Source organism: Oncorhynchus gorbuscha, unplaced genomic scaffold, assembly GCF_021184085.1.
Source record: "Oncorhynchus gorbuscha isolate QuinsamMale2020 ecotype Even-year unplaced genomic scaffold, OgorEven_v1.0 Un_scaffold_4663, whole genome shotgun sequence".
Taxonomy (NCBI): Eukaryota; Metazoa; Chordata; class Actinopteri; order Salmoniformes; family Salmonidae; genus Oncorhynchus; species Oncorhynchus gorbuscha.
The window spans coordinates 8,134-32,417 of NW_025748632.1; the positions used below are offsets into that span (position 1 = coordinate 8,134).

At 47.3% G+C, this 24,284-nt stretch overlaps 1 pseudogene; it reads left to right on the forward strand.

Annotated features, from left to right (window-relative positions):
- Positions 1-1,550: 1,550 nt before the first annotated feature.
- LOC124028681 lies at positions 1,551-23,330 on the forward strand (annotated as a pseudogene).
- Positions 23,331-24,284: the final 954 nt, after the last annotated feature.

Here is a 24,284-nt window from a genome sequence, read left to right on the forward strand (position 1 = left end):
GAGTGTCAGCTTGCCTTGAAGAGGAAGTTCACACAGGAAACCAGACTGATCTGCATCCATTCAGACTCCTGCTGACACACTCACAAAGCCTCAGCACAGATCTGCTAACTACGTTTGTCAAAATATTGGTCTCACTTTTAAACAAAAAACACAACCGAACTTTTCAGGCCCCATAAATAACTTATTATTCAATCCATGTCAGGAGGCAAAAAAAAAAAAAAAAATTGATTATACTAAATTCAATAGTTCATTTTCTGAATTGAGTGGATGAAAATGTAATTGACCCTTAACCCCTAGCCGGTTCTGTTCCAGACGTGCTTGATCCCAAGCTTCGGCCACAATACCTGACAGACAAGACCATGGAAGCATCAGTCAAATACATCAATAAGAAGTTCCCCAACATCGACTTCAGGGGAAATAGTGTAAGTAGCAGCCCTCAATCCACCCTTCATTCTGAATCAAATAAAACACTTTAATGACCATCTGTAAACGTGTCTAATGTGATATGTCATGAATGAAAGCAGCAGTATCTGGTAGGCATCCAGAAACACAAGTCTGAGGTGATGGCGGCCATTTCCAGCTACTATGACTCCTTCATAGACGTTATGGAGTTCAGGTGAGTCTTTCCAGATCACAGTTTGCCAATCTCTCCTCCAGGGCCTCCCCCCAGCCAGGTCCACTTATGTTATGTATCGCATGTCAACTAATCATCAAGCCCTTCGTTAGTTGAATCAGCCATTCTAGTTCTGGACTGTGTGGAATTGGCTCAGGAAACACTGTTCCATACAACATTTGATATTCTAAGCACAAAACTACAATCATCCGAACATAATTAACATATAAAGTGACTATATATTTTTTTCTCTCCTCCGAATGAAGTAATATATATATTTCAAGGAAGTCAAATCGAGATGTGTTGTTGTACAAAGGGAAGTGTGTCCTGTGCCTTTATTCATTATGTGTAATGACAGTCACAGTAGTGGACTGTAGGGGGGGTTCATGACTGTGATGATAATACACATACAACTATACACATCAGTATATCATCCAATTTCAGAATAGAACATTTTCAAATATATTCAAAATGCTGATACAAGAAATAACACACAGATGTTTCCCTCAATTTCTTTGGATGGGCTGTGGCATTTCTAAAAGGACTCTGTATTATTTATAATGGTCGCATGAGGATAGTCAGGAATTGCAGGTGTTTATTCCATGTAGCTGTCTGTACTGTTACAGAGCAACAGAGAACACATCAACCCACTGCGTTACGTGACGTCTGTACTGTTACAGAGCAACAGGAACACATCAACCCACTGCGTTACGTGACGCCTGTACTGTTACAGAGCAACGCGAACACATCAACCCACTGCGTTACGTGACGCCTGTACTGTTACAGAGCAACGCGAACACATCAACCCACTGCGTTACGTGACGCCTGTGTTACAGAGCAACGCGAACACATCAACCCAGAGCATGACGCCTGTACTGTTACAGAGCAACGCGAACACATCAACCCACTGCGCGGACGTCTGTACTGTTACAGAGCAATGCGAACACATCAACCCACTGCGTTACGTGACGCCTGTACTGTTACAGAGCAACACGAACACATCAACCCACTGCGTTACGTGACGCCTGTACTGTTACAGAGCAACACGAACACATCAACCCACTGCGTTACGTGACGTCTGTACTGTTACAGAGCAACACGAACACATCAACCCACTGCGTTGCGTGACGCCTGTACTGTTACAGAGCAACACGAACACATCAACCCACTGCGTTACGTGACGCCTGTACTGTTACAGAGCAACGCGAACACATCAACCCACTGCGTCTGTACTGTTGACGCCTGTACTGTTACAGAGCAACGCGAACACATCAACCCACTGCGTTACGTGACGCCTGTACTGTTACAGAGCAACGCGAACACATCAACCCACTGCGTTACGTGACGCCTGTACTGTTACAGAGCAACGCCAACACATCAACCCACTGCGCTACGCCACGTCTGTACTGTTACAGAGCAACGCGAACACATCAACCCACTGCGTTATGTGACGCCTGTACTGTTACACAGCAACGCGAACACATCAACCCACTGCGTTGCGTGGCGTCTGTACTGTTACAGAGCAACGCGAACACATCAACCCACTGCGTTATGTGACGTCTGTACTGTTACACAGCAACACGAACACATCGACCCACTGCGTTATGTGACGTCTTACCTGGCTGTACCGAGCCTGTGTTCTGACCACAGATTAACTCTTTTTTTTTTTTTTTTTTTTCAGGATCATGTTTATGAACTGCTGAATACAATTGATGCCTGCCAGTGCTTCTTCAACATTGTGAGTACAGCATCCCACACTAGTAGATAGGATAGGGTATCTACTCTGCCCCCTAGGGCCACTGTAAGTATCACAACATACAGTTCATTTATATGTTATCGTGTTAACCTACTTTTTTAACCTGAATCATTAATTTAAAAACATGTCATGCATTTATTAATGTAATTATGCATTCATTTATTCACGCATGCATTCATTTATTCACGCATGCATTCATTTAATTATACATTAATTTATTCGTGTACGCATGCATTCAATTATGTATTCATTTATTCGTGCATTAATTTATTCATTCATTCATCAGGCGGTGAACTTTGATTTCACCAAGAACTACCTGGAGCTGATCATCACATATATATCTGTCATCGTCATGCTTTCACGCGTGGAAGACAAGAAGGTCCTGGTGGGCATGTACAACTGTGCTCACGAGATGTCCAATGGCAGCAGGTGGGGCCAGTTACGTCTATCAACCTTTCAAATACAGTTTTAATTTAAGGAAGTGATTCGGGAATTCAAATTGAAATGGAAACAATCCTCATTGAAGATGATTGAGCTCGTGTTCAATACATCTTTCATTGACATTTCTGAACAGACACCGAATTAATTAATTTTCACGTGTAAAATACCTAACCAGATCACATTACTCACACTGCACACTCATTTCACTCTTAAATTAAATTTATGACAGAAATTAGCTGACACAGGCTTTTCCCACTCGTCCAATGAAAGATGGCATTTAAATGTCCTTTTATGATAGAAAACCTGATGTTTTCATCATTCATCAAAGGATGGTATTAGCTGCAGTACGGCTGGGCAACATCCAGTCACAACAAATTAAATCCTCTGTAACTATCAATATAGCCAAGCATCGCAAAGATGATTACCCATAATTAATAGCTTTTTAATTGGCAATAACACATCCTTCCATTCATTTCCCAGAGTGCATAACAGTACAATTACATTTTCAGTCCTCCCATTTCACACCATATTTATTTATGTAGCTAAAATGGAAAAGAAGACATTTATCTTGATCAAAGGCACAGAGGAGGAGGGAAATACTGTACAGACAGGAAACAGAGTCATTTTCCTCCAGTCACTTCATAATAATCCCTAAGATAGAAGATAGAGAGCCACTGGAGTTTAGAAGGAGAGGTGTACCGTACCACTACAGCAGGGTAGCCTAGTGGTTAGAGCGTTGGACTAGTAAACCGGAAGGTTGCTGGAGCGAATCCCTGAACTGACAAGGTAAAACATCTGTCGTTCTGCCCCTGAGCAAGGCAGTTAACCCACCGTTCCTCTGAACAAGGCAGTTAACCCACTGTTCCCTGAACAAGGCAGTTAACCCACCGTTCCTCTGAACAAGGCAGTTAACCCACTGTTCCCCTGAACAAGGCAGTTAACCCACTGTTCCCCTGAGCAAGGCAGTTAACCCACTGTTCCCCTGAGCAAGGCAGTTAACCCACCGTTCCTCTGAACAAGGCAGTTAACCCACTGTTCCCTGAACAAGGCAGTTAACCCACTGTTCCCCTGAACAAGGCAGTTAACCCACTGTTCCCCTGAACAAGGCAGTTAACCCACTGTTCCCCTGAACAAGGCAGTTAACCCACTGTTCCCCTGAACAAGGCAGTTAACCCACTGTTCCCCTGAACAAGGCAGTTAACCCACTGTTCCCCTGAACAAGGCAGTTAACCCACTGTTCCCCTGAACAAGGCAGTTAACCCACTGTTCCCCTGAACAAGGCAGTTAACCCACTGTTCCCCTGAACAAGGCAGTTAACCCACTGTTCCCCTGAACAAGGCAGTTAACCCACTGTTCCCCTGAACAAGGCAGTTAACCCATTGTTCCCCTGAACAAGGCAGTTAACCCACCGTTCCCCTGAACAAGGCAGTTAACCCACCGTTCCCCTGAACAAGGCAGTTAACCCACCGTTCCCTCTGAACAAGGCAGTTAACCCACCGTTCCTCTGAACAAGGCAGTTAACCCACTGTTCCCCTGAGCAAGGCAGTTAACCCACTGTTCCCCTGAGCAAGGCAGTTAACCCACTGTTCCCTGAGCAAGGCAGTTAACCCACTGTTCCCCTGAGCAAGGCAGTTCACCCACCGTTCCTCTGAACAAGGCAGTTAACCCACCGTTCCCTGAACAAGGCAGTTAACCCACCGTTCCCCTGAACAAGGCAGTTAACCCACCGTTCCCCTGAACAAGGCAGTTAACCCCCGGTTCCCCTGAGCAAGGCAGTTAACCCACCGTTTCCCTGAACAAGGCAGTTAACCCACCGTTCCCCTGAGCAAGGCAGTTAACCCACCGTTCCCCTGAGCAAGGCAGTTAACCCACCGTTCCCCTGAGCAAGACAGTTAACCCCCTGTTCCCCTGAACAAGGCAGTTAACCCACCGTTCCCCTGAACAAGGCAGTTAACCCACCGTTCCCCAGAGCAAGGCAGTTAACCCATCGTTCCCCTGAACAAGGCAGTTAACCCACTGTTCCCCTGAGCAAGGCAGTTAACCCCCTGTTCCCCTGAGCAAGGCAGTTAACCCCCTGTTCCCCTGAACAAGGCAGTTAACCCACCGTTCCCCTGAACAAGGCAGTTAACCCCCTGTTCCCCTGAGCAAGGCAGTTCACCCACCGTTCCCTGAACAAGGCAGTTAACCCACCGTTCCCTGAGCAAGGCAGTTAACCCCTGTTCCCCTGAACAAGGCAGTTAAACTGCCTCTGAACAAGACAGTTAACCCCCTGAACAAGGCAGTTAACCCATCCCTGAACAAGGCAGTTCCCCTGAGCAAGGCAGTTAACCCCTGTTCCCTGAGCAAGGCAGTTAACCCCTGTTCCCCTGAACAAGGCAGTTAACCCATCGTTCCCCTGAACAAGGCAGTTAACCCACTGTTCCCCTGAGCAAGGCAGTTAACCCCTGTTCCCCTGAGCAAGGCAGTTAACCCTGTTCCCCTGAACAAGGCAGTTAACCCACCGTTCCCCCTGAACAAGGCAGTTAACCCCCTGTTCCCTGAGCAAGGCAGTTAACCCACCCCCTGAACAAGGCAGTTCCCCTGAGCAAGGCAGTTAACCCCTGTTCCCCTGAACAAGGCAGTTAAACCTGGTTGCCTCTGAACAAGACAGTTAACCCCTGTTCCCCTGAGCAAGGCAGTTAACCCATCGTTCCCTGAACAAGGCAGTTAACCCACTGTTCCCTGAGCAAGGCAGTTAACCCAGTTAACCCTGTTCCCCTGAACAAGGCAGTTAACCCACCGTTCCCCTGAGCAAGGCAGTTAACCCTGTTCCCTGAACAAGGCAGTTAACCCACCGTTCCCCTGAACAAGACAGTTAACCCCTGTTCCCCTGAGCAAGGCAGTTAACCCATCGTTCCCCTGAACAAGGCAGTTAACCCACTGTTCCCTGAGCAAGGCAGTTAACCCCCTGTTCCCTGAACAAGGCAGTTAACCCCTGTTCCCTGAAGAAGGCAGTTAACCCACCGTTCCCCGAACAAGGCAGTTAACCCACCGTTCCCCGAACAAGGCAGTTAACCCACCGTTCCCCTGAACAAGGCAGTTAACCCACCGTTCCCTGAACAAGGCAGTTAACCCACTGTTCCCCTGGCACCACATGGTATTGATGTTGTCATGAGTTGGTCCTGTACATGACAGGGGCCCCACATGATATTGATGTTGGCATGAGTTGGTCCTGTACATGACAGGGGCCCACATGATATTGATGTTGGCATGAGTTGGTCCTGTACATGACAGGGGCCCCACATGATATTGATGTTGTCATGAGTTGGTCCTGTACATGACAGGGGCCCCACATGATATTGATGTTGTCATGAGTTGGTCCTGTACATGACAGGGGCCCCACATGATATTGATGTTGGCATGAGTTGGTCCTGTACATGACAGGGGCCCCACATGATATTGATGTTGGCATGAGTTGGTCCTGTACATGACAGGGGCCCCACATGATATTGATGTTGGCATGAGTTGGTCCTGTACATGACAGGGGCCCCACATGGTATTGATGTTGTCATGAGTTGGTCCTGTACATGACAGGGGCCCCACATGATATTGATGTTGTCATGAGTTGGTCCTGTACATGACAGGGGCCCCACATGATATTGATGTTGTCATGAGTTGGTCCTGTACATGACAGGGGCCCCACATGATATTGATGTTGTCATGAGTTGGTCCTGTACATGACAGGGGAAGTGTATACATGTATGAATGTGTGGTTGATTTGACGAAGTCATGATTGATTGTTTGTTTGATTGATCCTCCAGTGACCCTGCGTACCCCCCGCCTGGCTCAGATGTTTATGGAGTATGAACAGCCCATTAAGAAATTGACTGAGGAATTCGGCCCTCACACTAAGGTAATTGTCAATTGCGTATTCACGTATTCAATTCACATATTCACAAAGATGCCAGAGATTCCGAGTTGGATGACCGTTAAAAAAAAATAATCCCAGTCGGATCTCGTTGAAAATAAATGTACTTTTTGATGTTGTCTTGAACGCACTGAAATCGGAAGTCATAGATTTCTGAGTTCACAGTTGTTTTGAACTCAGCATTAGTCTTAGCGCAGGGAGGGAGAAAACGGCAGAGGATCCGCCTCTCACCGTCCCTGCTCTCTCCTTCATTTCCTCTGGTGAGACTGACCAGAGAGAGGGGACACGGTCTTCCACCTGATGGAGAAACTCAAGTCGCACCGAATCTGCCTCAGGCACAAATTCATGTTGTTCCTTTGACCAGAGAAAGTGAAACACTCCTCGATATTAAAATAGACATGATGAGCTGCCAGTAATATTTAAACACGCGGGGCTGACGATACACTTGGCTACTCATTCATTGCAGCTGCAGTGGGACTGGAAGTAGAGAGAAGCACGTTTTATGTTTAGTAATCATGTTGACTAAAGACAGTGTTGACAGTGCTGAATTATTATTATTATTATTACTATTATTTTTTACAATAACGCTTTGCTGTATCATTTGACAGTCTCTCTGTGGTCAGGGTTTTTTAAACGTTATAAAATCTTAGGTAGGCTATCAAACACCGCTGTGGCCGGGGTCGGGGAAGTTCTGTAGGCACGGTGATTTGAGCTATCCGATTGGCCAGCGCAGTAGGCAAACTCGATTTAGCCACAGATCTCCTAGTTCACCAGGTAGGCGGAGTTTGTCTTCTCAGACAAATTTAAATGGTTCACAATGGCAACACTGTGTTTACCTGATGCACAGGGCTTCTGAATGAAGCGCATTTACCACCAACAGCGCAACACAATAAAAGGAACGTAAGCCTTTATAACACAGCCTTTACTGTTGGCTTGAAGATCAACCGGGTGGTGATCACTGCACTAGGGTATATTCACGATTGTATATTCTCTAGGGTAATGTTAACTGTATATTGAAAACGACTGTAAATGTTAGTGGGTCATTATTCCTGAAAACCAATGGTGATCATGATTTTGACTGCTATTCAGCTTTATAACTCTATCACGGAGCTCTCCCTCTCTCGCTCCCACCCTCTCCCTCCTTCCCCTCTCTTCCCAGGGTGTGACGGAGGCCCTCCTGTCCCTACAGATGTTGTATCCCAGGAGGAACCTTCCGCAGAACAGTGGCGCAGCGCTCAGCTCCTCAGTCTCCTCAGCGCACCTGCCTCCATGCTGGACCCTGCCTGCTGCGACACCGTGAGACTGCCCTCTCTCTCCCTCTTCTTCTCTTCTCTCTCCCCTCTTCTCTCCTCCCCTCTCACCTTTCCCCATCTTCTCTTCTCTCTCCTCTCCTCTCTCCCCTCTTATTCTCTTCTCTCTCCCCTCTTCTTCTCTTCTCTCTCCCATCTTCCTCTCCTCTCTCTCCTCCTCTTCTCTCTCCATCTTTTCTCTTCTCTCTTCCTATCCTTTCTTCTCCTTCTCTCCTTCTCCTCTCCTCTCCCCTCACCTCCTCTCTCTCCTCCTCACCTCCTCTCCTCTCCCTCCTCCTCCTCTCTCTCTCCCTCATCCTCCTCTCCTCTCCTCTCTCCCTCCCCTCGTTTCTCTCCCCTCTTCTCTCAAATCTCTCTCCCCCCTTCTCTCCTCTCTCCCCTCTTCCTCTTCTCTCCCCCCTCTCTCGTCTCTCTCCCCCTCTTCTCTCAGTCTCTCTCCCCCTCTTCTCTCTCTCTCCCCCTCTTCTCTCGTCTCTCCCCCTCTTCTCTCGTCTCTCTCCTCTTCTCTCCCCTTCTTTCTCTTCCTTCTCTCCTTCCTCTCCTCTCTCTCCCCGTCTTCTCCCTCTCTCTCCCTCTTCTCTCCTCTCCCCTCTCCCCCTCTCTCTCTCCCTCTCTCTCCCCTCTTCTCTCTCCCTCTCTCCCCTCTTCTCTCCTCTCTCTCCCCTCTTCTCTCGCTCTTTCTCCCCTCTTTTCTCGTCTCCTCTTCTCCCCTTCGTCTCCTCTCCCTCTCTTTCTCTCCTCTCTCTCCTCTTTCTCTCTCCTTCTCTCTTCGTTTCCTTTCTCCTCTTTCTTCGTTTCCTTCTTCTTCCTCTTCTTCGTTTCTTCTCTCCCTCTCTTTTTCTCTCGTTTCCTTTCTCCCCTTCTTTTCTTCGTTTCTTCTCTCCTCTCTTTCGTTTCTCCTTCTCTCCTCTTTCTTTGCCTCTCTCCTTTCTCTCTCTCCTCTCCCCTCTTCTATTCCTCTTCTCCTCTCCTCTCTCTCCCTCTTTTTCTCTTCTCTCTCTCTCCTCATCTCCTCTCCTCTCTCCTCTCCTCTCTCCCCTCTCTCTTCCTCTCCTCTTCTCTCTTCTCTCTCCTCTCTCCCCCTCTTCTCTCCTCTCCTCTTCTCTCCTCTCTCCCCTATCTCTTCTCTCCTCTCTCCCACTCATCTCTTCTCTCCTCTCTCCCACTCATCTCTCCCTTCCTCTCCCCTCATCTCTCCTCTCTCCTCTCATCTCTCCTCTCCTCTCTCCCCTCATCTCTCCTCTCCTCTCTCCCCCCATCTCTCCCCGTCCTCTCTCCCCTCATCTCTCCTCTCCTCTCTCCCCCCATCTCTCCCGCCCTCTCCCCCTCATCTCTCCCGTCCTCTCCCCCTCATCTCTCCCGTCCTCTCCCCCTCATCTCTCCTCTCCTCTCCCCCCTCATCTCTCCTCTCCTCTCTCCCCTCATCTCTCTCTCTCCCTCTCCTCTCTCCCCCTCTTCTCTCCTCTCCCCCTCTTCTCTTCTCTCCTCTCTCCCCTCTTCTCTTCTCTCCTCTCTCTCCCTCTCTTCTCATCTCTCCTCTCTCTCCCCCTCTTCTCTCCTCTCTCTCCCCCTCTTCTCCTCTCCTTTGGACCCTGCCTGCTGTGACACCGTGACCCTGCCCTCTCTCTCCCCTCTCCTCTCCTCCCCTCTTCTCCTCTCCTTTGGACCTGCTGCCTGCTGTGACACTGTGAGACTTTTGTCCTTTCCCTTTTCTACTCTAATCTGTTTTTTCTTTTCTCTTTATCTCTTATCTTCTGTTTTCTTATCTTCTCTTCTCTTCACTTTTTCTATTTTATTTCTCTGGCTTCTGTCCTCTCCTTCTCCCTCATCTTCCTGTCCTCTCTCTCCCTCATCTCTCCTCATTCCTCCTGTCCTCTCCCCTTATCTCTCCCCGTCCCTTCCCTCATCTCTCCTTCTCTCCCTCTCCTCTCTCCCCTTTCTTCTCCTCTCTCCCTCTTTCTTCTCCTCTCCTCTTTCTCTTTCTCTCTCCTTCTCTCTCCTCTTCTCTCCTCCCTCCCCCTTTCTCTCCTCTCCCCTCTTCTCTCCTCTCCCCATCTTCTCTCCTCTCTCCCACTCATCTCTCCCTTCCTCTCCCCTCATCTCTCTCTCTCCTCTCTCATCTCTCCTCTCCTCTCCCCCTCATCTCTCCTCTCCTCTCCCCCTCATCTCTCCTCTCCTCTCTCCCCCATCTCTCCCGTCCTCTCCCCTCATCTCTCCCGTCCTCTCCCCCGCATCTCTCCCGTCCCTCTCCCCTCATCTCTCCCGTCCTCTCCCCCTCATCTCTCCTCTCCTCTCTCTCCCCCTCTTCTCTCCTCTCTCTCCCCTCATCTCTCCTCTCCTCTCCCCTCATCTCTCCTCTCTCCTCTCCTCTCTCCCCCTCTTCTCTCTCTCTCTCCCCTCTTCTCTTCTCTCTCCTCTCCCCTCATCTCTCCTCTCTCCTCTCCTCTCTCCCCCTCTTCTCTCCTCTCCCCCTCTTCTCTTCTCTCCCCTCTCCCCTCTTCTCATCTCTCCTCTCCTCTCTCCCCCTCATCTCTCCTCTCTCTCCCCCTCTTCTCTTCTCTCCTCTCTCTCCCCTCTTCTCTCCTCTCTCTCCCCCTCTTCTCTCCTCTCTCTCCCCCTCTTCTCCTCTCCTTTGGACCCTGCCTGCTGTGACACCGTGACCCTGCCCTCTCTCCCCTCTCCTCTCCTCTCCTCCCCCCTCTTCTCCTCTCCTTTGGACCTGCTGCCTGCTGTGACACTGTGAGACTTTGTCCTTTCCCCTTTTCTACTCTAATCTGTTTTTTCTTTTCTCTTCATCTCTTATCTTCTGTTTTCTTATCTTCTCTCTCTTCACTTTTTCTATTTTATTTTCCTCTTCTGTCCTCTCCTCCTCTCTCTCCCCTCCTCTCCCCTCTTCTCTCCTCTCCTCCTCTCTCCCCCTCTTCTGTCCTCTCCTCCTCTCTCCCTCCTCTTCTCTCCTCTCCTCCTCTCTCCCTCTCTTCTGTCCTCTCCTCCTCTCTCTCCTCTCCTCCCTCTCTCCCTCCTCTTCTCTCCTCTCCTCCTCTCTCCTCCTCTTCTGTCCTCTCCTCCTCTCTCCCTCCTCCTCTTCTCTCCTCTCCTCCTCTCTCCCTCCTCTTCTGTCCTCTCCTCCTCTCTCCCTCCTCTTCCTGTCCTCTCCTCCTCTCTCCTCCTCTTCTCTCATCTCCCTCCTCTCTCCTCCTCTTCTGTCCTCTCCTCCTCTCTCCTCCTCTTTCTCCTCCTCTTCTGTCCTCCCTCCTCTCTCCCCTCCTCTTCTGTCCTCTCCTCCTTCTCCCCTCCTCTTCTGTCCTCTCTCCTCCTCTCTCCCTCTTCTGTCCTCTCCTCCTCTCTCCCTCCTCTTCTGTCCTCCTCCTCCCTCTCTCCCTCCCTCTTCTGTCCTCTCCTCCCTCTCTCCCTCCTCTTCTGTCCTCTCCTCCCTCTCTCCCTCCTCTTCTCTCCTCTCCTCCTCTCTCTCCTCCTCTTCTGTCCTCTCCTCCTCTCTCCCTCCTCTTCTCTCATCTCCTCCCTCTCTCCCTCCTCTTCTGTCCTCTCCTCCTCTCTCCCCCTCCTCTTCTCTCCTCTCCTCCCTCTCTCCCTCCTCTTCCTCTCCCTCTCCTCCCTCTCTCTCCTCTTCTGTCCTCTCCTCCCTCTCTCCCTCCTCTTCTGTCCTCTCTCCTCCTCTCTCCTCTCTCCCTCCCTCCCCCTCTTCTCCCCTCTTCACCTCTCCTCTCCTCTCCCTCCTCTTCTGTCCTCTCCCTCCTCTCTCTCCTCCTCTTCTCTCCTCTCCTCTCCCCTCCTCTTCTGTCCTCTCCTTCCTCTCTCCCTCCTCTTCTCTCCCTCTCCTCTCCTCTCTGTCCTCTCCTCCTCTCTCCCTCCTCTTCTCCTCTCCTCTCCCTCTCCCCCCTCTTCTGTCCTCTCTCCCCCTCTCCCTCTCCTCTTCTCTCCTCTCCCTCCCCTCTTCTGTCCTTTCTCCCCCTCTCCTCTCTCTCTTCTCCTCTCCTCTCCCCTCTCCTCTCCTCCCTCCTCTCCTCTCCCCCTCTCCTCTCCTCCTCCTCTCCTCTCCTCTCCCCCTCTTCTCTCCTCTCCTCCTCTCTCCCCCTCCCTAGAATGTCTAGGTCTGCTGATTTCCTAAAGGCAGCCACTGTCGTCTTTGTACCATAGTGTTCTGTGTTAGTCTCTGTGCCCCGTGGGTCTCTTCATTGGGATTCAAAACTTCAGCCAAGAAACAGAGACCACTGCCCAAGCACACAGTGTATAGCTAATATGATGGCACTATATTTTGTATTGAGTATTGTGTCTGGATATAAATCCTTTCGGAGGTAGCGTGTGAACCTGTAACAGCCACATGTGAATGTCTTGTGTTATCATAAAGTACAATAATTCACAGGACATCTGTAAAATAATCAGAGACGACTATTGATGACTTATTATTAACTAATGAAATGACGAACCTGTGTTTCCCACAGATGGCCTGTGAGTACTTGTCCTTAGAGGTGATGGAGCGATGGATCCTTCGTGAGTGCTAGTTATTATCTTCAGACTCAGTCTAGGCTACCTTCTGAAAACAAAAGACTTCAGTGGTTGCACTCTATTCACGTTGATCTCTCCTCTCCTTCAGTGGGTTACCTGCTGTGTCATAGCAGTCTGAACACCAACCAGTCATCTCAGGAGCTGTGGAAGATGGCCCTCCGCAGCGGCCTTTATCTCACCATCATCAGGGATGAGACAATCAACATCCATAAGATCACAGAGGACTACTTCGATGGCCTGAAAGGGTGCGACATTATTATGACATTTATACTCTTGTCCACAGAGTGATTGGACTGGAGTGTCAAGCTGATTCTAGTTCCCAATGTTCTGGGCCCTGGTTCCCAATGTTCTGGGCCCTGGTTCCCAATGTTCTGGTCCCTGGTTCCCAATGTTATGGGCCCTGGTTACCAATGTTCCATACCCTAGTTCCCAATGTTCCGGGCCCTGGTTCCCCAATGTTCTGGGCCCTGTTTACCAATGTTCCATATCCTAGTTCCCAATGTTCTGGGCCCTGTTTTAATGTTCTGGGCCCTGTTTCCAATGTTCTGGGCCCTGTTTCCCAATGTTCTGGACCCTGGTTCCCAATGTTCTGGGCCCTGTTTCCCAATGTTCCATACCCCTAGTTGCAATATTCGGGCCCTGGTTACCAATGTTCCATACCTAGTTCCCAATGTCCTGGGCCCTGTTTCCCAATGTTCCATACACTAGTTCCCAATGTTCTGGGCCCTGTTTCCCAATGTTCTGGACCCTGGTTCCCAATGTTCTGGGCCCTGTTTCCCAATGTTCCATACACTAGTTCCCAATGTTCTGGGCCCTGTTTCCCAATGTTCTGGACCCTGGTTCCCAATGTTCTGGGCCCTGTTTCCCAATGTTCCATACCCTAGTTCCCAATGTTCTGGGCCCTGTTTCCCAATGTTCTGGGCCCTGTTTCCCAATGTTCTGAGCCCTGGTTTTCCAATGTTCCATACCCTGTTCCCAATGCTCTTGTAGACAACAAAAAACATTGCTGGTTAGCATATTTTAGCATGTTTAACAATGCTCCTACAAAGGTTTTAATTGAATTATGATGGTGGCGCTAGATTTTACATTTACATTTAAGTCATTTAGCAGACGCTCTTATCCCAGAGCGACTTGCCAAATTGGTGCATTGCACCTTATGACATCCAGTAGAACAGTCACTTTACAATAGTGCATCTAAATCTTAAAGGGGTGAGAAGGATTACTTATCCTATCCCTAGGTATTCCTTAAAGAGGTGGGGTTTCAGGTGTCTCCGGGAGGTGGTGATTGACTCCGCTGTCCTGGCGTCGTGAGGGAGTTTGTTCCACCATTGGGGGCCAGAGCAGCGAACAGTTTTGACTGGGCTGAGCGGGAACTGTACTCTCAGTGGTAGGGAGGCGAGCAAGCCAGAGGTGGATGAGCGCAGTGCCCTTGTTTGGGTGTAGGGCCTGATCAGAGCCTGAGGTACTGAGGTGCCGTTCCCCTCACAGCTCCGTAGGCAAGCACCATGGTATTGTAGCGGATGCGAGCTTCAACTGGAAGCCAGTGGAGAGAGCGGAGAAGCGGTCCTTTTATTTATACCATCTAGCAGCATACAATTGAGGTTATTTTGGTGCAAAGCCAGTTGTGTTGCTGACATTAATATATCTCTGAAGGATTGATGTAGTAGTATCTAAATGATTCACTACAGTACATGCATCTCAACCCCTGGCAATAGGCTGTGACTAGGCTACCTAGATGAAAAAATCTGTCCTAAGTCCTTATTCTCCAACCCTTTCCCCAAAGTGTGCACTTGCACACTCTTGCATGGATTAACAACGATGGAAATTCCCTCAGCCAATGCTTTTCCAATACAAGACTTAAATCCATTTAGGAAAGTGGGCAAGTACAAACTTCAGAAGAAGGGTGGAGAATCAGGACAACAGATTTAGTGTTGTGCTGCTGTGGCTGTGTGGCTAACTGAGCACTTCCAAAATGCTTCTGCTGCCTTGACAATAATCATGATTATATGCCTGTCAGCTCAGCCAAAATGCTAGCCAAAGACAAGTCATCGGCATTCCTGTTAGGGAAACCTTCCTTGGTTTTTGTCTCCCCAAAATGCACCCTACTCCCTATGTAGTAGCTACTTTGACAGGGTTCGAGACTGCGACCAAAACATTTGGCAGTGCGGCACACATATTGGTCATAGGGTGCCATGATTTTGTTGTGGTTGCTGGTCACAGTTTCTGGTTTAGATTATTATTATTTTTAATCAATATTTATTCAAACAGCAATGGGTATGCAACGGGCACGCAAACCAGGTCTTCCAAAAGCTTGTTACGAAGTCTTTGCAATGCAATAATTTAGTCATGTGCTGTTTGAAAGAACATTTGAAAGGCTTTCCCAAAAAAACTTAACAATTAAATGTTGACTGCAAAGTAGGCCTACCTGGCATTTGTAAATGCCCCTTAATTATCATGTAAAGAGTTAGGAGTATAAAAGTAAACAAAAACTAAATCAAGAAAATCCTATTTAGTAAACTGAAATTAAATAATGAACAAACCCTTTTGAAAAATGTAAATGTATCTTGGACTCCAAAAATAACTACACTGAACAAAAATAAACATGTAAGTTTGTCCCATGTTTCATGAGCCAAAATTAAATATCCTACAAATATTCCACAAAAGCTTATTTATCACATTTTCTCCACAAATTTGTTCACATCCCTGTTAGTGAGCATCCTTTGCCAAGATAATCGATCCACCTGACAGGTGTGGCATATCAGAAGCACGGATCATTACACAGGTCCACCTTGTGCTGGGAAAATAAAGGGCACTCTAAAATGTGCAGTTTTATCACAACACCATAGATGTCTCAAGCTTTGAGGGAGCGTGCAATTGGCATGCTGACTGCAGGAATGTCCACCAGAGCTGTTGCCAGAGAATTTAATGTCCATAAGCCGCCTCCAACTTTATTTTAGTGTATTAGGCAGTGCGCCCAGCTGGCCTCACCACACGCCCAGACCACATGTATGGTGTTATGTGGGCGGCGGTCTGCTGATGTCACCGTTGAACAGAGTGCCCCATATGGTGGTGGCGGGATTATGTATGGGCAAGTATAAACTACGGACAAACCAGAGCACAATTGCATTTATCTGTGTCAATTTGAATGCAGAAATCCCCGAAGTCCATCGTCGTACCGTTCATCCAACGCCATTACCTCTCGTTTCAGCATGATAATGCACGGGCCCCATGTTTTCAAGAATATGTACACAATTCCTGGAAGCTAAAATGTCCCAGTTCTTCCATGTCCTGCATACTCAGACATGTCACCCATTGAGCATGTTTGGTATGCTCTGGATCAACGTGTACAACACTGTGTTCCAGTTCTGCCAATATCCAGCAATGTCACACAGCCATTCAAGAGAAGTGGGACAACATTACACAATCAGCATGTGGGAACTCCTTCAAGACTGTTGGATAATCTGACCATAATTATATTCTCCTGATTCCTGCTAACAAGCAAAAATTAAAGCAGGAAGCACCAGTGACTTGGTCTATTAAAAAGCAGTGATATGAAGCAGATGCTAAAATACAGGACAGTTTGCTATCACAGATTGGAATATGTTCCGGATTCTTCCGATGTTATTGAGTACACACATAAGTCACTGGCTTCATCAATAAGTGCATCGATAACGTTGTCCCCACAGTGACTGTACGTACATACCTCAACCAGAAGCCATGGACTACAGGCAACAGTCGCATTGAGCTAATGGCTAGAGTTGCCGCTTTCAGAGTGGGCTCTATAAACCGTAAGTTTATAAGAAATCATGCTATGCCCTCCGACAAACCATCAAACAGGCAAAGCCTCAATGCAGGACTAAGAGCGAATTGTACTACACCGGCTCTTGACGCTCAGATGTGGCAAGTTTTGCAAACCCGACAGACTACAAAGGGAAGCACAGCCGAGAGCTGCCCAGTGACACGAGCCTACCAGACTTCTATGCTCGCTTCGGAGGCAAGCTACACTGAAACATGCATGAGAGTATCAGCTGTTCCGGACAACAGCGTGATTACGCTCGCCGCAGACGAAGTGAGTTAGACCTTTAAACAGGTCAACATTCACAAGGCCGCAGGGCCAGTCGGATAACCAGGACATGTACTGCGAGCATGCATTGACCAACTGGCAAGTGTCTTCACTGCCATTTTCAACATGTCCCTGTCTGAGTCTAATACCAAACATGTTTCAAGCAGACAACCATAGTCCTTGTGCCCAAGAACACTAAGCCTACCTGCCTAAATTACTTCCAACCTGTAGCACTCACATCCATAGGCATGAAATGCTTTGGTCATGGCTCACAAAACCATTATCCCAGAAACCCTAGAGGCACTCCAATTTGCATACCGCCCAAACAGATCCACAGATAATGCAATCTCTATTGCACTCCACAATGCCCTTTCCCACCTGAACAAAGGAACACATATGTGAGAATGCTATTCATTGACTACAGCTCAGCGTTCAACAGCATAGTGCCCTCAAAGCTCATCAATAAGCTAAGGACCCTGGAACTAAACGCCTCCCTCTGCAACTGGATCCTGGACAACTCAACCGGCAACACATCTGCCATGCTGATCCTCAAAGGTTCTACAGCTGCAGTCAAGAGCATCCTGAAGGATTGTGTCACTGCCTGGTAAGGCAACTGCTCAACATCTGACACGAAGGCACTACAGAGGTAGTGCATCCAGGACCTATATACCAGGCGGTGTCAGAGGGAAGGCCCTAAAAATTGTCAAAGACACAAACCACCCTAGTCTACATGTACATATTACCGACACCAATGCCCCCGCAAATTGACTCTGTACCGTTACCCCGTGTACAGCCTCGCTTTGATAATCTTAATTTCTCTTTTAGGCACTGTAAAACTGCATTGTTGGTTAAGGGCTTGTAAGCATTTCACTGTAAGGTCTATCTGTTGTATGTGGCGCATGTGAGAAATAAAATGTGATTGGATTTGAAAAGCATTCCTCATGAAGCTGGTTGAGAGAATGCCAAGAGTGTGCAAAGCTGCCATCTCTGCAAAGGGTGGCTACCTTGAAGAATCTAAGATATTGGTTTACACTTTTTTGGTTACTACATAATTCCATGTGTTATTTAATTTACTATTATTCTACAACATAGAATAGTCAAAATAAAGAATAACCCTTGAATGAGTAGGTGTCCTAACTTTTGACCGATACTGTAAATGCAATCAATCAATTCAATGCTTCAAATAGGCCTAGCTTGTGCATTACTAGCTATTTTGGGGGGGGAAGTCCTTCCACCATATATTTTTCCACCAGTTCCAACACTATTCTTTTTAAATCCAAGTCAAATTGACTTAATTTCAATTTAAGTGTGATGCACCGACATAACATCTTTGGCCGATACTCAATATTTTCCTTGACGAAAAGCCTTATACCGATATTTAAAAGAATTGCTGACTTAAGCATTCTAGTACAGTTAAATAGTGAACACACATGGACGCAGCGGTCTAAGGCAATGTATCTCAGTGCAAGAGGAGTCACTACGGTCCCTGGTTCGAATCCAGGCTGTATCACCTCATTTGTTCAGTCATTTCATTATTGAACAGGATTTCTATGAAACGCCATTTGGGTCTTTGTGTGTCAAAAAAGATACGTCAAATAACACCCATTTTTCTAGCTAACTATATAGCTAGGTGTCCTCTAAAATAAATTACTGTCTTATAAATAAGGGTTATTTGAAAGGTTTTCGGACCCATCCATGACACAATAAGGCCACAATAGTGGACTTTGCGGTTAGCCTTCAAAATAAACGACATAATTCTACTATGTCTTCATTTGTATTTCTGTCAATGAGATACTTTTATTTTGAAAGCAAGCCGCAAATTCCACTATTGTGCCTAATCCCTTATTGTGACTAGCTTCACAACACATAACCCGGTGGGGTCGAGCCACACTAGCCAGATGAAGCTCGCTGACTGCTTATAAACGTTAGCTTTGGGCAACAGAGTTAAGTTACTGACTAGCCATTTATTTTCATAAACTGAAGTTCAATTTCAAATCAAATCAATAGGTGATCAACAAGTGGCAACCTAGTTAATACTTAAAAGGATTCTAAATCATTGCTAAGAATAATGAAAATGACTGCAGTTTCTACTGGTCATTATTTTCAGGCTGGTTGTATTGGTGCTAGGGTACCAAACTAGCTATCCCAGAAGTTGTGACATTGTAAACACATCGTTCATGACCGATGTTTGCAGACTTTCTTGTACAGCTTTGACAGTGCTAGTAATGGTGGTGCTTGGCTTGCACGTGAAAATTCAGAACACACAACATTCTATAACAGAACTGTGTTATTTGTCAAATTAAAAGCTTAATGCTTGATGCTGTTGGGAGAGGCCCTGTCTGGTAACGTGTACCGTACTGAAGTATAATCTTACTGATAGCTCTTCCTCGTTTCGTTGTGACAGGTACAGTAAGCGTATCGCCGATATCAAAGAATGTCGCGAGCATGTTATAGTCAACAGGTGAGTTATCTGCTTGTGTATAAAACCATTTATTTTTTAACTCAAACTGAGCCTGAAATGATGGACCTGCTTCAGATAGCGCCACCAATTGGTTGAATGGTCTCCCATTTAACGTCAACAGCAAGAAGCACTCTTTTTCATGGTCCTTCGAGACGGATTTGAACCAGCAACCATGGCCACCATATGTTTAACAGTTAAAGTTAAGAATATAGATAACTATGTGTGTTGTCATATGTATGTCAGTGAGCCATGCACAGAGAGAGGAGAGGTTTCCTGAGGAACGCCTGAAGGAGCTGGTCAAAGTCCTGGAGGATGAACCTGGACTTCTGGGACCCAAGGTACATAACCTCTTGGGTCGGCAGTGTAGCCTAGTGGTTAGAGCGTTGGACGAGTAACCGGAAGGTTGCAAGTTCAAACACCCGAGCTGACAAAGTACAACTCTGTCGTTCTGCCCCTGAACAGGCAGTTAACCCACTGTTCCCAGGCCGTCATTGAAAATAAGAATTTGTTCTTAACTGACTTGCCTGGTTAAATACAGGTAACATAAAAAATGTAGTTCATCTGGCTAATAGTGCCAATCTATTGCATGTTCAGCTTCCTGTATGTTTGGAGATTATCATCAGAGATGTATTACATTACATTACTGGCATTGACCTCTCGTTCTATACAATAATAAACAGACAAACTGCTATGTGTTTTATTTCAGAGCTCTCCATGTTCAGTACATGAATATGGTCAAACAGTGATGTGTCTTTTGCTAAATATTCGTCTTTTTTCTCTTAATGTCAATCCATCCCTAAGGTGTTGTTTGTGTTCATGGCTCTGTCGTTTTCCCGCGACGAGGTCCTGTGGCTCGTCAGATATTCAGAGAATATTCCCAAGACCAAGACTCAGAGGACTACGTAGACTCGTACGTTTGAAGTTAGACACATAGCATACCCTCTCACTACAGCAGACCCTCTCACCACAGCAGACCCTCTCACCACAGCAGACCCTCTCACCCCAGCAGACCCTCTCACCCCAGCAGACCCTCTAACCACAGCAGACCCTCTCACCCCAGCAGACCCTCTAACCACAGCAGACCCACTAACCACAGCAGACCCACTAACCACAGCAGACCCTCTCACCCCAGCAGACCCTCTCACCACAGCAGACCCTCTCACCACAGCAGACCCTCTCACCACAGCAGACCCTCTCACCACAGCAGACCCTCTAACCACAGCAGACCCTCTAACCACAGCAGACCTCTAACCACAGCAGACCCTCTCACCACAGCAGACCCTCTCACCACAGCAGACCCTCTCACCACAGCAGACCCTCTCACCACAGCAGACCCTCTCACCACAGCAGACCCTCTAACCACAGCAGACCCTCTCACCACAGCAGACCCTCTCACCACAGCAGACCTCTCACCACAGCAGACCCTCTCACCACAGCAGACCCTCTCACCACAGCAGACCCTCTCACCACAGCAGACCCTCTCACCACAGCAGACCCTCTAACCACAGCAGACCCTCTCACCACAGCAGACCCTCTCACCACAGCAGACCCTCTCACCACAGCAGACCCTCTCACCACAGCAGACCCTCTAACCACAGACCCCTCTCACCACAGCAGACCCTCTCACCACAGCAGACCTCTCACCGTGCCACTTTCTATCAATCTCCAATATCAGCCATAAATATATACAGTACCATATTAGCATGCTCAGCAGAATGCATGAATAATATGTTTGTTCCAAGTGGCTCTCCTGTACATTAAAGTTTTGCAAGTTGCACCTAACATTAGCATTCAAGTCACACAGCTAAACAATGGAGAAGAAGATTATACAACAGCTACTGTATCTGGCTGTTTAAAGCATGAAAGTTTATCTGTTGATACAGTAGTTACTAGTTTATGTACTGTATAGTTTTACTGTTGATACAGTAGTTACTAGTTTATGTACTGTATAGTTTATCTGTTGATACAGTAGTCACTAGTTTATGTACTGTATAGTTGTACTGTTGATACAGTAGTCACTAGTTTATGTACTGTATAGTTTTACTGTTGATACAGTAGTCACTAGTTTATGTACTGTATAGTTTTACTGTTGATACAGTAGTCACTAGTTTATATGTACTGTATAATTGTACTGTTGATACAGTAGTCACTAGTTTATATGTACTGTATAGTTGTACTGTTGATACAGTAGTCACTAGTTTATATGTACTGTATAATTGTACTGTTGACAGTAGTCACTAGTTTATATGTACTGTATAGTTGTACTGTTGATACAGTAGTTACTAGTTTATGTGCTGTATAGTTGTACTGTTGATACAGTAGTCACTAGTTTATGTACTGTATAGTTTTACTGTTGATATACAGTAGTCACTAGTTTATACTGTATAGTTTTTACTGTTGATACAGTAGTCACTAGTTTATATGTGTGTGTTGCAGGCAGATGGCTGAACTCTGTTTTACATGGAAGGTTGAGGACCCTGATGACTAAGTACAGCCGTGTGGTGCAACGCTACCATGTCCAGTACCTGGCCCAGTTTGATGCCCTGCTCCTCAACGACACCATGCAGGTACTGGGGGCGGCGGGGGGGCTCTTGTCTCCTGCCATTATGTCATCTCAAGTTCAGGATGTTCTTTCCCTAATCTCCTCCAAAGACCAGGATGCCATTACCTCCAGGCATGGGGGTGGCTTACTGTTTGAAATTTGAATTGAATAGAGACAAAATACAATGTGGTATGCCTCAGGATCTACTCTTGGGCCTTTTATTATTTCAGAGTGGACCAAAATAATAATTGTGACTTATCATCATACTGTATATGTTATTTTTTAGTCTAAAGCATTTATCCCAGAGGACGTTGCTTCTATTACTGTTTTGACTATTCTGTCCTGTAGAATATGTACGTCTGTCCAGAAGAGGAATCAGTCCTGATGACATCATTTGTCTCAACCCTGTCTGCACTGACTATCAAGCAAGGTAAACAAAATGTATCTGAAATCTAGATTTCATATCTAATGCAAGTCCTACAATCTGTAACAATCTGTCGTTCTGCCCCTGAACAAGGCAGTTAACCCACTGTTCCTTGACCAGTTAACCCACTGTTCCTAGACCAGTTAACCCACTGTTCCTAGACCAGTTAACCCACTGTTCCTAGACCAGTTAACCCACTGTTCATAGACCAGTTAACCCACTGTTCCTAGACCAGTTAACCCACTGTTCCTAGGCCGTCATTGTGAATAAGAATTTGTTCTTAAATAAAGATAAAATGTTCCTCAACAGTGGAAAACGGAGAGGAGTTTGACTTCAGGGCTCTGAGACTGGACTGGTTAAGATTACAGGTATGGCACTTACCCTGGAAATACTTTACATCTACCACACACTGTTCCATGTTCTGAGCCTACACTGTTCCATGTTCTGAGCCTACACTGTTCCATGTTCTGAGCCTACACTGTGAACACACTGTTCCATGTTATAAGCCTACACTGTTCCATGTTCTGAGCCTACACTGTTCCATGTTCTGAGCCTACACTGTTCCATGTTCTGAGCCTACACTGTTCCATCTTCTGAGCCTACACTGTGAACACACTGTTCCATGTTATAAGCCTACACTGTTCCATGTTCTGAGCCTACACTGTTCCATGTTATAAGCCTACACTGTTCCATGTTCTGAGCCTACACTGTTCCATGTTCTGAGCCTACACTGTTCCATGTTCTGAGCCTACACTGTTCCATGTTCTGAGCCTACACTGTTCCATGTTCTGAGCCTACACTGTTCCATGTTCTGAGCCTACACTGTTCCATGTTATAAGCCTACACTGTTCCATGTTATAAGCCTACACTGTTCCATGTTATAAGCCTACACTGTTCCATGTTATAAGCCTACACTGTGAACACACTGTTCCATGTTATAAGCCTACACTGTGAACACACTGTTCCATGTTCTGAGCCTACACTGTTCCATGTTCTGAGCCTACACTGTTCCATGTTCTGAGCCCACACTGTTCCATGTTCTGAGCCCACACTGTTCCATCTTTTAAGCCTACACTGTTCCATCTTTTAAGCCTACACTGTTCCAGTGTAACAAGATGTCTGTGCTGTCTCATGTTACAGGCCTACACCAGTGTGTCCAAGGCCCCACTCTCCCTCAAGGAATACCCAGACCTGGCTAAAGTGATGAACATGACCCAATTCCACACCAAGATGTTGGACAACGTGCAGGAGATGCTTCACGAAACCTCAGATCTCTCCATTCTCTGGTCAGTCTGCTCCCCCATGGGCCCCATAGAAAAAAAACATCCTCTACTCCAGTGGTATTATTAGTCTAAGGGTTGCGACCCCTTGTGGCGTCATGGGGGAATTGCAGTGGGGAAATTCTGGTGGAGAAAAAAAAAGTTTCCTGTTGAGAAAGTTTGAATACCGCTACCCCCTCTAGTCGCTACCCCCTCTAGTCGCTACCCACTCTAGTAGCTACCCCCTCTAGTCGCTACCCCTCTAAACCCTACCCCCTCTAAACCCTACCCCCACTAAACCCTACCCCTCTAGGCGCTACCCCTCTAGGCGCTACCCCCTCTAGGCGCTACCCCTCTAGGCGCTACCCCTCTTGTCGCTACCCCCACTAAACCCTACCCCTCTAGTCGCAACCCCCACTAGTCGCTACCCCTCTAGGCGCTACCCCCTCTAGGCGCTACCCCCTCTAGTTCTTACCCCCTCTAGTTCTTACCCCTGTAGCCCCTACCCCCTCTAGTCCCTACCCCCACTAAACCCTACCACCACAAGTCCATCTATTCCTTACCCCCACTAAACCCTACCACCACAAGTCCATCTAGTCCTTACCCCCACTAAACCCTACCACCACAAGTCCCTCTAGCCCTTACCCCCACTAAACCCTACCACCACAAGTCCATCTAGCCCTCACCCCCACTAAACCCTACCACCACAAGTCCATCTAGCCCTCACCCCCACTAAACCCTACCACCACAAGTCCATCTAGCCCTTACCCCCACTAAACCCTACCACCACAAGTCCATCTAGCCCTCACCCCACTAAACCCTACCACCACAAGTCCATCTAGCCCTCACCCCCACTAAACCCTACCACCACAAGTCCCTCTAGCCCCTACCCCCAATAGTGTCTACCCTCACTGAACCCTAGTCCATCTTGTGCCTACCCCCACTAAACCCTACCCCTCTAGCTCCTACCCCCACTAGCTC